Here is a 13,958-nt window from a genome sequence, read left to right as displayed (position 1 = left end):
CCGTTCAAATACATGTTACATTGCTGGATTTAATGCACAATTCAAGAAATGATCCATGGCACATTTTTTGTTATTTATATTAATGTTTAGAGGCCATACATTAAGAGAAGTGCTTCTTTACTCTCCAGTGATGCTCAGTGGAGGTATGGAGCCAGAGGTCATTTCTCCTCTCTGTGGTGAAAGCACAGAGGAAGCTGTAGGCCTGGAGGAAGACTGGCACTATGAATCATCAGGCTCAGACGATAAAGATATGGTCCCCTTCATTCAGTTTTAATATGTTTGTGTGTGTGTGTGTGTGTATGTGTGCGTGTGTGTGCACGCACTTGTGCGGTATGTGTATGTGTCTGTGTGTGTGTGTGTGTATTTGTGTCTGTGTGTATGTGTGTGTGTACAAGTTGCCTTTCTGCTAAACAGCTTTACTACTGAAAAAGAAAAAGAATGTAATTAATATAATGTAATGTAAAAAGAGGCAGACTCAACTGAATTTTCATGGATTCTAACACATATGTTATGTACTTGCATGTGGCATGTGAATGACAACAGGTGCTAGTTTTGTCTTTGGCTAACCAGCTAGCAAGCAGTCAGAGTCATTTACCACCATGAGAGAGCTGGACTGGTGAAGGGGTAGAGATCTGTTTCCCTTGTGTAACTGGCTGCAGCCATTTGTTATTCCGGCAAGGAGACTGTGAAGCACATTTTGTAGAATATCATCAACACATGGCCTTTGAACAGGAGTTCACCTTACTTTTAAAATATGTTTTCAATTTTCATCATCTTCTTGGATATTGTATCCAGTTGTGAAGTTAATGTGTACTAATATGCTTTCAACAATATGCCCACCTGAGGACAGCAAGGTCATATTAAGCATTATAAGTCACATCTGGCCACCTTCAGTATCAGACTATAAAAATGTATGGGAAATGTTTGTTATATTCATGGAGGTTTACTGGTTGTAACATCAATGCTTGTGAACCAGCAGATGACAAAGTAACTGGAAATGGACACATTTCTCAACTACAAAAAGTTTTGAACATGTGAACAGCTCAATATTTCAGGGCAGCCCTCCTGAGAGTCTCGGGAATATCCTTCTCTTGCACTGTCGAAAGGATTGATGTTTTACACTGTATATTGTGCTTTTGTTTGCAAGCAGCATTATTTTGGATCCACACCATTCACTTACCTCATCTGTTATTGTTAGCAGCCACTTTGACTGTAACCACACAGAGGCTTGTAGAGCTGCCTGTTCATTTGCCAAATCAAAATACGTATGTATTTTCCAAAAAATAATTACATGCAAAATTAGTAAGATCAAAAGAATATAGAGAGGGACTTAACTGTCACGAAATGTCAGCTGCACCTGTGTTTTTGGCTCTGGAATCAAATGCAGAGCTACTCTAGGCTTGCAGTCTGATACTCATTCAATTAGGCAGCCTACCTTTTTAGCTTTCTGCAAGTCTTGCTATCTGTAACATGTAAATAACTCTTTCCACAATGAGCTATGTTCCTTTGAACAGTTTACATTATGTAGTGTGTTGGAGGATGGCGAGATGTTAAACATAATAATTTTGTATTATGTTACCACGTGTCAAATCATGTTCAGTACTTATAGGTTTTGTAAGTACCATGAATCGACATAACAAGCAGAGTACCCACTGTTTCTCATTTCAGTTCTGTAGCCAATTTATCTTTGAGTGGCTGAGTTGTCTTCAGTTACATAATTGTGGAGTATTATTATATAAATGTGTCATAATGCCTACCTACAAATAAGTAGCCATTGAAATTGCATTCAACGTAAATGAGCACTGGTGACTTACCGGTTACACACCTCGCTGATCCTCTTAAGAAGTGTCCTTTGTTGCTTGTCACCTGGACCTGAATATTGTTAATCATCAAGAAAATAGCTGTCTGTGTCTGACATTCAACGACAGGTCTTCCTTTTGCCTTTGAAAGAATCCTTTCTTTCAGACCTCTTCAGTTTCAGAAAGGTTTAAAGCCTCGGGCTATGAAACTGCTTTTAAATCACAGGGTTTCCTACCTAATAATCTTTCACGAACCCTGACATTATAAACACTCAGTTGTCAAAATTATTGTGATTATAGTTCAATCCATGTTAATGTGACTGTGTTTCATCTTATTGAAGGTTGGGTCAATATGCTTGGGTTTATTGCTTTCAGTGAATGCAGGTTATTAATTACTGTGTGTTTTTAAACGGTTCTGAATGCATATTGAAATATTGTTAGTGAGTATGAAACATGCCTTTGCGTCTATGAACAAAACCAATCCTTTGTCTATAAATACTCTGGTTCATGAAAAGGGATTCATACCTCGACAAATGCTAATTGTTGTAATTCAGTTTTGGGCAAGTTAACCTTAACCTAATCTACTGCCACAATGTTGAGTAATTAAAGAACCCTTGTGAAAAATATAAAATTGAGGTACTTTATGATTCTGTAAAAATTGTTACTGATAAAATGAGAAAAAAATGCTATCGCAAGTAAAGTATACAAGTAAACTAAAAACACCAGTGACAAAATTAGCATGAAAGCACTGTGTGCTTTATTAATTTATATCCTAATATACTGTATATCCTCCTCACCCCTGGAATATAAGTGGCTTCCTCAGTTGAGCAAAGCAATATCTCACTTTGTTGATGGTGGTTGCAGGGCACAGATTTGGGTTTTCTGGGCTGTTTTCTGCCTCAGCCAGCTTTGCACTAAAAGCACCACAGTCCAGGAGAGGACCATCTCATCTCTTAACGCTGTATAATTAACCCTACAATGATCTCCTATCAACAACAGAAGCCTCATTATTTACAATTGCATCACCATCACACATCATTTAAGTCTTTCTGTGTGAGGTTTTCTATTCTGAACAAACAGAGGAAATTACTGATTTAATGCCAATCATGGATACAAAGGATGGATCATGGGTAACAATGATTTTGGAATGCTTCATTATTTCACAATTGTTTCCAATCTGTATATGCCAGTACCTGAGGTTGACAATGAAATGGAGAGGAGAGATAGTTTTACATTATCACACATTGAGTGTACTGACAGCTCTGCTGAGTCTAATGAGGGAAAATCTAAATATTTAGTGATGATAATGCAAATACCATCTAATCTGTCCAATGATATTTAGTTTAGGAGAGAATAGTTCCAATTATTGCATCTGCATATTTGAGACTACCTTGGAAAATATGCAAATGTGCAAAGTAACAATGAATTTTCATTCAAATCAAAGAGATAATAATTGCGCAGATCATAATTAGGAAGAAACTGCACAGCCGAAGGAATTTAAAGGATGTGCAAAGGGAATAAAAATATCTGTTGACTGATGTGTCACTGTGCACAGCCAGTAAAGATGTGGGCTTTCGTGACTGTTCCCTCGGTCTCCGAAATGAAGTGCAGAGCTGAGATGCGGCGCTTGGAAAAAAAAGTTGGCTGCACAGCTTTGGTTAATGCAAAAGTTGATGTGTGGTCATGTGGTGAGGTTTTAGCAGCAAAAGTCCCCGGCAAGCCAGGAATGAGGACACATCTATTCAGGCTGCGCGCAGTAATGGATGGGAAGAATGGAGCCCCCAAGGCTCTTTGTCAGACTGACTGCGACGGCACAGAAATGCTCCCTCCTCGTGAGCGCTCTGCACTCGAGACATCATTAACTTAACAAAACACGCTGCATATACACGACTGCCCACCCCCACCACCACCAACCACCACCATCACCACAGCCAGTCATTTATAAAGCTGTTGGGCGACTGAAGATTGTTTTGGTTCTATGTAATATGACTCATTATTCGCCTGTGTTATCAAAGGGAGAAATAATGGGAATTAACTGGCTGATCAAATATATTGTAAACAGCAAAGGGCAATATGCCAGAGGAGTGCGCTGGAGAAATCCACAGGCCAAGAGGGGAAGAGGATCCTTGTGCTGTATACCTGGAGGTTAACACATCCTCCTCAGTTCATAGCGTTAAGAAGTGTTTTACATATGTTTACAGCAACATAATCCCGTTTGGTCTATTTGGAGACAAATAATGATTGAAATGCTTGACTCAGTTGATGAAATAGTGGGGGTTAATCAGATTAAATGTTGAAGGAAATGAACCAAAAAAGTCAATTAATCTGAGATGGAAAATCCTAAAGCTTCTAATGTACATGAAAAACAACAAAGTTTTAACACCAGAGCAATTAGTGACAGATGAGAGGCCATGGAAACCTGGTTCTGTGTGTGTGTGTGTGTGTGTGTGTGTGTGTGTGGGTGGGTGGCTACATAAAAGCTCTAATGAGCCTCATCTGCTATTGTTTTGTTTCAAACTGTCACAACATTTTTCAAGGCCAGCTTCCTTCACACCTGGTGTTTTCTGGTTAATTGTGACAGATGAAATAATTCATATAAACTCATATTGGTTTTGAAGCAAGTTCTTATCCCATCCGGACAGAACAGGATTGTTAGGTTTTGTGTCATCTGAGTTTCGCAGCTGTCTCCTGGGAACCATTCCAGCCCATAACACCCAATAAGCAGCATTTAAATCCGCAGTGCTGAATAACGCTGGTGAAACTGGCTCTGAGTTGACAGCTCACAAATGGCTTTCAGACCATGAACACCAAGTGATAAAAGAGAATACTGATTTTTTTTTAATTGTTCACAGTTTAATGTCCACAGATGTGGCTAACTGCGTTGTCATTTCCAAGTATCAAGGTCAGCTGATACATATTTCTCCTACACCACCAAATTAGAGTGATTCTAGGATCATGTTAAGTGTGCCATTGTATAATTGAGAATATAACCTGCATAGCATCTCGAAGCCTCACACAGCATTTTATAACTGTTGTACGGTATGTTACGTATCCACAAATACATAAATCAGTATCCACAGGTGACATGGGTCTGGCCCTCATATTAAAGCAAAACAGGCAACCTGGATTTCACTTTCAGTGTATGCGCTTGCTTTTTTGTTCTATTTTTCTGCCTCAGAGCACTAAACTGTGTACTCACTACATATTTAAAGACACTTCTAACAAGACTGTCATTAAGGTAACAGAATTCAGAACAATTCAGAAAAGAACGACTATTAGCGATGCTTAGCTACAGGTCGGGCGCACTTTGCATATTGTGGTTTCAGCGTGAATTTTGTTTCATTTATTTATGATGATAGGTCAAGGGTTGTTTCAATATTCTAGACTATCTGGACTATGAATCTAAACAATAAACATCATGCGCAATCCATACGCGTAATTACCTTTCAACACATTAAAGTGTTTCGAATGTTAATATTTTCAAAATGTCTCATTCCAGTTTTGTTCATGTGCATTTTGCCTAGCAAGCATTAAGCCAAACGGATCAATTGTTCTATTTCTCGCCCCCTTGAATTACGGGTCCGTTTTACAACTTAGGCTAAATGGCAAGTGCACTCAACGAGCTGTACGCAGGATACGGTATGCCTGTTATCTGTTGCCAATGCCCAGCTGCGTGTGTATGATGGAACCGTTTCGCATGAAAGAGAACCTGGGGGGACTCGCGAAGGATTATCTGAGTATTTCAATATTACTTATTTTCTACCGGTCAAACGTATTCAGTCTTCCGACATCTATACCCCTCCAAACATTACATTATATATTTTTTATAGCGTCTCATTTTATTCCTTTAGCCTTTCATTATCTTTGCAACAGCATTGCTGTCATTATTTCGTTTTGACCTCCAACATATTTGGTGCCAACTAGATTGTTCCGTCAAACGGGATTGCCCACTTCACCCCACGGGATACAATTATTGATTGTATTTTCCCTGTAACCCCCCCCTTCCAAAAAAAAAAAAAAAAAAAAAAAAAAACTCCCTCTCTCTCTCCCTCGCGCTCTCTCTCCCTCTCTCGTTCGTTTTCGCTGTCTTCTTACTTGAAGTACTGCAGAGGCACAACTGCAACGTAAACCTCCCCGGCAGTTACTACCTCAGTTCCCTTCATTCTGCTGTGGGATACCAGCAAACATACATTTTAGACACGAACAGCTAGTTTTGTGCTATGGGTCCTCAATCCTAACATCCAATCTCCCGTCTTCAGCGGTAAGTGTTTTTTTTCCTTAAGAGTTGACCGTGATTGAAGCGTTTCCCCAGTTGCTTTGCATATAACTAGACCTGTATCTTTTCTTCAGCTATGCATCTTTAACATATTGCATGCGTGTGTAATACGTCTAACATGCATCCCTCATTGCATAGCATGCTTGTCATTGCTCGAAATATGTTAGCAACGTGATTTTGTTTAGACCATACAGTCTGCATGGAATAGACTCATGTGATGGAAGTGCGTATAGATGAAAGTTGCACTTTAAATCCTTTTGGAAGTTTAACTTTCATTCATACCAACTCGGACCAACAGGGACAAGTGAGATCGCAGCGTTAGCAGAATGTAGTAGCCTATGCTTTTCCATATGGTCAATAGATCATTCAGTAAAAGCAACGAGTATCTTCTCTGGAGATGGCTTGCAATGCTCATTTTAATACGAGTCGTGGAAGGGATGGATTATATCTGCTTAACGCCAATAATAACAATACTAATAATAATAACAACAATAATAATAATAATTTCATGTTGATTTGGTCTGTATGTTCAGTTCTACCAAGCTTTTCTCTTCTGCTTGCTATATAAACCGTCAAAAGTTAGGCTACATTTAAGTGCTGAGAAACAATGAACTATATCTCTTTGGCTGTGGTATAACCAGGAAGCATAGCTACTCTATTGGTATAAAACATGAACGTTATATGCAACCGGGACAAGAAGTCTATTCAGTGACCTAGACCAACAGAAAACCTAGCGTTTCTTGATCGAGGCGGTGGTGTGCAATTTGTATTACGGTTGTTGGCCTCGGGCGCTCAAAGCACTCTGCATTATTACGCTGAGAGATCCAGCTAAGTGGTACTGGAATTTGCGGGTACTGAGTCATTCGTTTATTGCAGCTCAGGAGAGGGCAGGATTCATTCCAAAGCACAATGCCAAGGCATCAGAAAGGTTTCTATAGACTGCAGCTGGCGTCAAACCGTACTTACTGTATTGATCGGTTCCATTTTTGGTTCTTGCAAGCGAAATAAACTGTGCAGTACATTTCGCACTTGCCTGGCCAAGCTCGCAGATACGAGCGGACCGAATGTAGCGTGCTTCAAAATCCAGGTATTCCGCCGAAGTTGATTACTGCGTATAATTTGGAACTGCATTCAGAATATCCTCTAGGGTGATACAATGATACAACTTTTTGGTCTTCATATTTAGCTCAAATTTGATTGCTATTTGTCTGTAGTGACTGATACTGTTGAGTTAGTGTTTAATCCAGTTCTACTAGCCTAGTTCTTTGTAATTATTTTGAGTACGTCACGGCAGATGTGTTAAGCGAAAATTCATACCCAAATGCAACGACCATGACAAAAAATATCGTTTGGAGATAACAGAAACATCAGAATTCTTTACACGAACTGTGCTCTATAATAAAATTCCCAATCAACTTCTTTTTGCAGCAAATATTACTTTGAAGTAATGATTCAATTAGTTACACACAGGCGACTAAAACATCATCCATCATTATCCATGTGTCCAAGACAGCACTCTATATTCTGCAGCGTGTGGAAATACATTTAAACTCACGTAATTTGAAGCACAGCCTAGAACCTGTGCCTCTCTGGGAAAAAAAGCGCTATCCATGCTGCAGTAAATTAATTAAGTTAACATACGCTGACCTGCCTAATGTGGAATACCATTATTGTATGTTGGCATGTTCAATGGGGCATGCATTGCATTATTTACTTGCATAGCAGATTCCCCAGAGTACAGAGCGTCTCATGTAGCTTATATTTTACATTATACATTCATGTTGCTGGATGCTTACTGAAGTAATACAGGTGGAGTGCACAACACCTAGCTCAGGGGTGCAGCAGCGGTTGTACTCGCAGCCATTCATTTAACCAGCACTCGCTTGTGCTTTCTGTTCTTTGTGTGTCTCATGTTCTGTTTCCCCTTTGCTGCTGTGTTTATTCTATTCCTCTGTTTGCCCCCCAAAATAATGCTGTGCCCTGTTTTTAAAAAAATGTAATACGTGGCAGCTTACTTTCGTTGCAAAAGTATTTTTTACAAGGTTCACTTCAAGGTCTTATTTCGACTACGCCGGCTCACGTTGCTGCGTCCTGTTTTGTGTGCTGCGCTGTGTTTTGTGATTAAATTTGTGGGTATTTTTACTGCTGTAATCTTATTTGGCCAGGTTCCTCTGTGCTTGTCCTACCGGAAGGAAACTCAGTTCAAATGAGTATCACAGACATTCTTTTTTTATTTTTCCCGCAAAGGAGCATACAAGACATCAATTTTTGCCAACTGGTGCTTGTCCTTTTACAAACAAACAAGCAAACAAACACAAACCTCTTGAGCCTCAGTGACGGTTCCCTCGCTGGTCTGTGTTCTTGCCACAGTGAAATCTGGCATGCTCGGATGAACATATGTCCACCACTTAGACCAAATCTGCTCTCGCGTGCGCAGGGCCCACGCAGACGCTTCCAGGCAAAGCTCATGCCTTCATTCAGCTGGTGCGGATATCGCAATTGAAGTACCTGCAGACCGAGGCAGTGACGCGCCATATGGATCCTATGCACGTCACTTAGCTGCATCACAATGCCATGCGTGTTAGATAGGAAACATTATATAAGAACGTATAAACTGTAATTCACATGTGGAATGAAGATAGAGTTTAAATTGAATGAATACTAAGCATTTTAAGACAACACTGGAAAGCGACCACATTAATGCAATCTACTTAATTCTGAATAAGGTCTACATTCTGGCTTGTGTCTCATCTAATAAGGTCTGACTTTGAAACACATTGAACTTTTTTCATTGGTAACATTAATACACCAAGGGATTTGTGTGCATTCTAAGTTTGCATTTTTCTTCACTTCTCTTTAATGGAGTAGGTTAATGTTATTAAAAAGTACACAGTCTACTTAGTGTTGTGGCCCCCACCTCTATTAGTGATTGCAGTAGTTAAAGTTGATAGACCCAGCACTGAAACTATAGACTGTTCATACTTTGTTGTTGGTCACAATTTGTCAGTGAGTAGACTGTCACACTCATTTATAAGGATGCAATTTTTGTACTACTTCTAACTTTCAAGACATCAAGAGTTGCAAAAATATCTTTGATCGTCAATAAATTCGTGTCATACTTAGGCTTGAAAGAATTATATTGTTATCCATAACTGCCGATAAATGTTGACTTCAGAAAAGTGAATGGAAAAAAAATTCCCATAGATAGAACACTGCGTGTAGGCCTACTTTAGGTGGTTATTGTGAACCTAAAATAATAATAGTAATTGTTCAGTTTGGTACAAGGTTATTCAGTCCTTTTGTGTCCACTTTAAAACGAATGCAATTTGTCTGGGCCTTGTGTTATTTTGAAAGTAAAGGTTTATGTAAGAATCCGCAACATATGCTGAAAAACAAATGCCAATTTATTCAAGCAAACACTAAAATACCCTGCCAAATTAAGTCAGACTGGAACTACAAATTCAATCCAACAGATCTGTGGCAAACTCCCAGCACCTGGTCCATTTTTGCTTCCCTAGACCTCTAGCTATAACTGTATTAAACAAAATAGGAAGGGATATGTGCTTCTTCAGTAGGTTCACACTTAAGTGTCTTATCAGACACAGTGCACAATTACACAGTAATATCAAACTGTTGCTTTCACATTCATCAGAGTAAATCATTTGTATTTTAATTATTTCATGTTTAGTTCCTAGGTACAAGTGGCAACATATCTAGCTAATTACATCGTATGTTATATTTATGTTTGTCTAAAAAGTACATCCATGCCTGTATAGTGTGGACATATCCAAAAGTGAGGATGAGTCTGCTCTGGTGATTAGTTAGCCTCAAGGTATGTTGAACTATATTGAGATAATTAGATTGGTTTTAGAGTGGTGTTTTCTTGCTAAGCCCATGGGTAAATACAGTCAGAGTCATTCAGTCGTGAAGAAATACACAGTAATTAGGACCTGTCTGGGCCCTGGGGTAGATTTAATAAGCAACATATAACATCCTCTTTTAACTATGCACACAGGCATCAGCGAGAAGCAGACCCGCTCAGCTGAAGGTGGTCCATTATGATATGAAGGACATGGGATGGGAATAAGGATGGGAATATGAGTTATGGCACCAATAAGGAGGGTATCCTCAAGAACAATCTTTCCATGTTCAGATTCAGGGATATATTGTTGCATATTCAGTAACATTCTCAGTTGGAGAAACATATTTTTCTCCTTTCAAGTTTTATGTGTTACATGGCCTGTTTTTGATATAGTGTATGTCATAACTCATATATGTATATGATATATTAGATATAATGGTAAATATACACCAAAGACAACTAAATTTTAGTAAAAACACTTGGAAAGATAGTTTTGCAGAACACACAGCAGTATCATTCAGATGAATGAAAAGACATGCCATTAAATTTCTATGAGGTGAAACTCCTTTTAAGGTAGATGCTATCATTTGGGGCAGTTCACACAGCCATCCCATTACCCATTTATAGATGTGCACGTTCACTGGCTCAGGCTTTGCACCTTGCTCATGGGCGTGGCAGCACTGTCCCGCCCAGGTCTCAAACCTGCAACCTCCTTGTTTCTAGAGTGCCATGCCACAGTGCAGCCCCTGCTTTCCTTGTTGGTGTCTCAGTCTCTGAGACTAAACGGATCCTCACTGGAGGGTTCAGGGGTGTTGTGGAACAGAGGCAGGGGCAGAGTAGCTACATTATCTGCTACATCAGGCATGAATGCTAATGCTATATCCTGAAGAATCACAGGCAGAACTGCAGAGACTTCCCAGTGACATTTCTTCTCAGAAGACTTCCTGTGAACTGATGTCAGTCGATCCTTAGATGATCCGTTTTTAACAGTTGTTTCCAGATGACCCTTGTACAGTACAGTGTGGTACCTTTTTGTCTCATTGAATAATTCATCTCTGGCAATGTGTCTTATGTATGATTCATACATATGAAAAAATGCCAAGAACAGGGTTCCATAAGGGGAGAGCAGTTAAGGTAATAAAGGATTTTATTAAAGAAAGTTTTTTCACGCTATAATGGTGATATTGTGTAGTCTGTATTTTGGATGATTGCCTACAGTGTACGACTTGTGCCATGTGATTAACTACGGAAGTACGTTACGTATAATTATCTGAACCTTTCAACAGATTTTCCTTTTGTATTTTGTTTTTTGATGCTCTGTTGCTCAATTTAAAAAATTCAGGTGAGCTTATTGTATTTTTGACTTATCTTAGTATAGACTTATAGTTGTATATTAGCTGCATATATTAATTGGACATATCAGTGCATATATTTAAATACAACAAATGTATTTCACAAAAGAAGAAGCTTTTGAAGAACCAAAGGGCTTACTTGTTAGATGCATTTACATATTTCTACCCTACACATATTACTACACAGGATGCCTGTATAAGATACAGTGAATTAGACACATAGGCACAGCCACAATAAGATATTACTTACAGTTATGTACAAACCACAAATAAAATAGGCTTCAGGCCATAGATTCTGGTTCAGCCTTGTTGCCCAACCTCAACTGTCACTGCTGTGTAGCACCTACCTTGGTAATACACAGCAGGCATGTTGCACCTGAATGCTCACCAAACATCATCATCAGATGTGGAGAGGGGGGGAATTATTTAAGTAGCTAATCTGGGGGATTATTAGATAGCCAGACTGAAAAAGCCATATTGGAAATTCAGCCAGAACAATGGTGAACCCCTCATTCCTCGTGATAAGCACCACTGGATCTTTAATGACCACACACAGAGTCAGGACCTTGGTTTAACGTCTGATCCAGAAGATGGCGTCTCCTACAGTGCAATGTCTCCATCACTCATTGATCACCTGTTTAGGTCCATAGTATAGACTGCCCACCCCCAACACCACTTCCAGCAGAAACCTGGCGTTCTCAGGAGGTCTCCCATCCAAGTATTAACCAAGCTCAGCTTCACCCATCAGGTGGGAGAGTGTTGCGGGGTGGTATGGCTGCAGGCCGAGGCTTTGGATGCTGGCTTATGTTGGTTCAGTCCCTGGCACCTATTGCTGAAACTCGTCCCATGTTACATCATCCTTGGCAATTGTTTAGAATAGGCTGCTATGTTGCAGTCATGCGATTCAACAGCCACAGGTCACTTCAGCAGCAATGTTTAACTTCTCCTTGAAGAATACGCCAGTGTCAATGTGATGCCAGTCAGTTACTCCTTAACGGGAAACCAAGATCACAAAATTATCAACAACCCACCACACAAAATAAGGGAAGAGCTGGCGTTGAAATTTGATAGGTTGTATCACATGGGACACTGTAACACAGAGGTTCCACCTCTTTCAGAATGTGAACATAACCACTGCTATTCATGTATTATAGGAGGGCTGCATTATATCTCAGTTTGTGTGTATGCATGCAGGCATTTGCTTAATTAATTTACAGTTTTTCCACTTATATCATAAGTGTTTTATCAACTAATTCCAGGGCTGTTTTTACACAGCAGAATTATACTGCCCTGAGTCACAGGAAAAACGGCCGCATTTACTACACTGATAAGGAATGGTCAGGAGTGTGCATTTAAGTCGTTCACTGTATCCAGAATGTGCTTCTGAGGCTGGCTCAGCTCTGCAGAGTGTTAGGAGAGAAAACCCGGAGCGGCCTTGAAGGATGTCACCACTGCTCTGCTCTTTCATCCTAAGTAATCTGCAGACCCGCATGCCCAGCGCTGCCTCGGTCCCCCCACCCCCACCCTCTCTGCTGCTCTCGCAGTAATGGCATCACTGTCTGATGAAATCTCCTAATGCAAGAAATAGCAAGCTCCCCCTGCAGATGAGGTAATCTCATTTTCGTTTGATGTAATTACGTTCGGTTCTGCCCTTTTGGAGATTGGACCAAGCCGATTTGAACTGTCTGACGCTAATGTTGCTCTCTCGCTTTCAGGGGGGACAAGAAGCTAGCATTTCTTAGACGACGTTTGAAGGCACTTTTTTTCAGCGTTTTTACTCTCACAGTTTGTATGTTTGTAATTACTGGTGCCTGACTTAAGGCCGAGAATCAACAGATCATATGCTTAAATATCTGGTCTTGGAATTTAGAAGATTTTCATAAATATATCCAGAAATATATTGCTAGCACAAAGAAATGAAATGAAATGAGAACACAATTACAGAATACCACAATGTAGGTCATTATGAATAGCCTACTGTATTATACTAGAAATTAGATCAGAATATTTTTAAGTATTTGTCCAAAATCAAGCACACACAGTAGTTTATCAGTCTTCAAAGGTTAAAAAAGCTTGCTTTCAGACCGTATCCGTGTGATTATTATTGGTGCAGATTTGTGTCAGCAAGAGAGCTTTGCGCAATTTGTCTCTCCCCCTGCACTTACTGTATGAAAACAGACAGTATTGATTTCCCCTTAAAGGTTCATTGAAGTTTGTTATGGAAGGTAAACAGAGTAGATGTCTGATCTCCCAAGCAGCATTCAGAAAGGAAATGCATGTGATAAAACAGCTTTTAAAGGGTTTCATACATTGGGTTGCTGTACATTGTGTTGGTTTGATCCTGCCCTTCAGGAGACTCCACCCACAGAATAATTAAAATGTAAAACTAGCTTGTCTGAGGTGCAGCAGATACTGCAGGGACAATATGGAGGGGAAGTGAAATACGTTGGTAGCAAAACTGAGCAAACATGTACTGCCTTGAATGAGATCTACAGGGAGCAGAGCAGTATGGGTAAAAGCTGAATGTGGTTTCATTTGACATTGATTGGATGGAGAGCTGGCTGCGGTTGCCCCGCCCACCAGCAGCAGCTGAAACGCCAACGTGCAGTCGGGCTGGCAGCGCTCAAATCAGCCCACCGCTGCCATGCAGAGACGCTGTCAGTCTTTCA

General features: G+C 39.9%; 1 protein-coding gene across 1 annotated transcript in view; it reads left to right on the top strand.

Moving 5' to 3' along the window:
* The first annotated feature begins 5,905 nt into the window (after nucleotides 1–5,905).
* The window catches only part of sv2ca (synaptic vesicle glycoprotein 2Ca), a 55,623-nt gene continuing 47,570 nt past the window's right edge, over nucleotides 5,906–13,958 (top strand). The window contains exon 1 of the mRNA XM_036527768.1: nucleotides 5,906–6,060. The gene's annotated coding sequence lies outside the window, so the exon portion shown is untranslated. The remainder of the gene's footprint in view (nucleotides 6,061–13,958) is intronic.

Source organism: Megalops cyprinoides, chromosome 4 (assembly GCF_013368585.1).
Source record: "Megalops cyprinoides isolate fMegCyp1 chromosome 4, fMegCyp1.pri, whole genome shotgun sequence".
NCBI classification, from domain to species: domain Eukaryota; kingdom Metazoa; phylum Chordata; class Actinopteri; order Elopiformes; family Megalopidae; genus Megalops; species Megalops cyprinoides.
Note: the sequence above shows the minus strand (reverse complement) of the source record. Positions and strands in the feature narration are given on the sequence as shown.